The 2,500-nt window shown below is 49.2% G+C and overlaps 1 non-coding gene across 1 annotated transcript; it reads left to right on the plus strand.

Moving 5' to 3' along the window:
- The first annotated feature begins 1,944 nt into the window (after positions 1–1,944).
- On the plus strand, positions 1,945–2,099 carry LOC143364941 (5.8S ribosomal RNA). The gene has a single exon (XR_013084384.1). It is a non-coding gene; the product is annotated as a 5.8S ribosomal RNA (ribosomal RNA).
- The last annotated feature ends 401 nt before the right edge of the window (positions 2,100–2,500 follow it).

Below are 2,500 nucleotides of genomic sequence, written 5' to 3' on the forward strand. Positions count from 1 at the left end.
AACATCTGCCAGATCCATGAATATATATATATATATACATACAAAAATGCTTTAAAAGCACACAGAAAAGACCAACAGGAGAGTACAAGGTTATAATAAAAGGAATTCACTCTCCTGTGTAATCATCGTATGATGAGAAAATAAAGAAAAAGGGGAGTAGGGGATGTGTATAGCGACGAACTACTCCCCATGCAACGGCTTACGTGTGGAGGTCATAGTTACGCATGGAGTACATAGTTACTCAAAGCGTACGATTCTCCCGTCCAAAATTAAGGCGCAGAGAGCCCGCCAGACCATTTGTGCACAAACACGGCAATATATAATATATGCACTCTTTCGACAATGGGACGAAAGATCTCAATGAGAATGAAACAGAGGGTGCTTGCGTGAAGGTGGAGCATCGCATCGTTTACTTGTATTGGGGAGTGAGTGCGAAGAGCTGTACTTCGGGTCTTCGGGAATCGTCACCGACGTTCACATTGCAAACTCGAACGATCAATAGGGTGCGGTTTCCCGTCGGACGCTGAATGTTATAGCTTAACCACGAATATAGAAATACCCGTCGTTACGAATCGATGTTTTTCACCCGCCACCTGATGGATCGTGTTCTCTTTGATAAAAATACCTCGTGTCAAAGAGACGTGTATACTATAATATACGCCATTGGTCTGCCTGTGTGTAGGCTCTCCGACAATTATATGGACAATTACGGTCGCAAGAACAGGGATGTAAGCGTCGATTCGAATCCACATATCGCGCTTCCTCGGTCTTCGCCTGTGGTGTCCGAGATACGTCCATTGGAAACGGTGGTGTTGTCTCTCCTCTAGAGAAAGAGAGGACAACAACAGGGTACCTGTGGAAAACTTGCGGTGAACGCGTTGTGTTCTGTCACGAACGTCGAGGAATAGGATGAGAGAAGGACCGGCTGTGAAGCTCGCTTTTAAAGCTGCGTGAGTCTGACACCCTACTCTGTGTGGCGATAGCGCACACACGAGCGTGGGACGAATGACCGCTGCCAGAGCCGGCTGTGAGTCCCGCTCTATTTATCGAGTTCGCGTATGACATAGAGCACAAAACGTCGCCGCATGCGTGTTCGTTGACGAACACGTATATTCGAGAGGACCGGCTGCGTAGCTCGCGTAAAGCTGTGTGCGATTCTGACACTCTACTCTCTGTGTGGCGATAATACAGTGCACAAGAGCTTGGGACGAACGATCGCGCACGGCCAGAGCCGGCTGTGAAGTCCGCTAGTATCGAATAATCTTTCTCCGTGCACAATTGGAAATGTGTTTCGAGAGGACCGGCTGCGTAGCTCGCGTAAAGCTGTGTGCGATTCTGACACTCTACTCTCTGTGTGGCGATAATACAGTGCACAAGAGCTTGGGACGAACGATCGCGCACGGCCAGAGCCGGCTGTGAAGTCCGCTAGTATCGAATAATCGTTCTCCGTGCACAATTGGAAATGTGTTTCGAGAGGACCGGCTGCGTAGCTCGCGTAAAGCTGTGTGCGATTCTGACACTCTACTCTCTGTGTGGCGATAATACAGTGCACAAGAGCTTGGGACGAACGATCGCGCACGGCCAGAGCCGGCTGTGAAGTCCGTTAGTTATCGAGTTCATTCTCCAATAAGAGAGAGGAGGAGGAGAAGTGTCGGGATCCAGTATCGGGTTGTCTATGATCCCCGTCGTTTTCTGAATTCTCCTCCTGTGTTTTCCACTTTAAAGGTTTTTCAATGTATTTTCCGCCCGGCCGTCGGATACGTGTGCGCATTGCAATCGCGTACTCGCGACGGTTTCCGTTTCTACGGACGATCGTGTGTCGTCCTTAAAAACGACGCCTGAATCTCCTTCGCGCGCTGGTTGGAGCTTTCAGGTATCGGCGTTCTTATGAACCGCAGAACAAGAGACATAATTATATATTGATTATAAATCAAATTATACGATTACCCTGAACGGTGGATCACTTGGCTCGTGGGTCGATGAAGAACGCAGCTAATTGCGCGTCAACGTGTGAACTGCAGGACACATGAACATCGACATTTCGAACGCACATTGCGGTCCACGGATACAATTCCTGGACCACGCCTGGCTGAGGGTCGTTTACGTAACCAAATACTGCTTGCGTTGCTCTTGTAAGTCCCCGCCGTCGCTTACCTCTCCATGTCGAATTTTGTGGAGGGCGCAAAGAGCGTTTCTGAGTCGGGTTGCAAAGATGCTACGTACGAGCGAACGATGGACGTTTCGTCGGCGTTTGACGCGGTTCTGTGAAAATTGCAAATTTTACATTGCGTCTAACGGTCTTCGTGAGAAGAAGGAAATAGGAATGGGTATCACATTCGGACTTGCGTGAGTGTTTTGCGGCGTCGTGAGTCGTATTTTCAATACGACCGCCCGTGAACACCGCTCCGACGATCGAAATCTCTCTCTCCTCTCTCTCTGGAACGATTCGCATTGCGGAAGAAGCGTTTCACTCTCGAACATTTTACGCGCTCCCGACGTC

Source organism: Halictus rubicundus, unplaced genomic scaffold (genome assembly GCF_050948215.1).
Source record: "Halictus rubicundus isolate RS-2024b unplaced genomic scaffold, iyHalRubi1_principal scaffold1163, whole genome shotgun sequence".
NCBI lineage: Eukaryota > Metazoa > Arthropoda > Insecta > Hymenoptera > Halictidae > Halictus > Halictus rubicundus.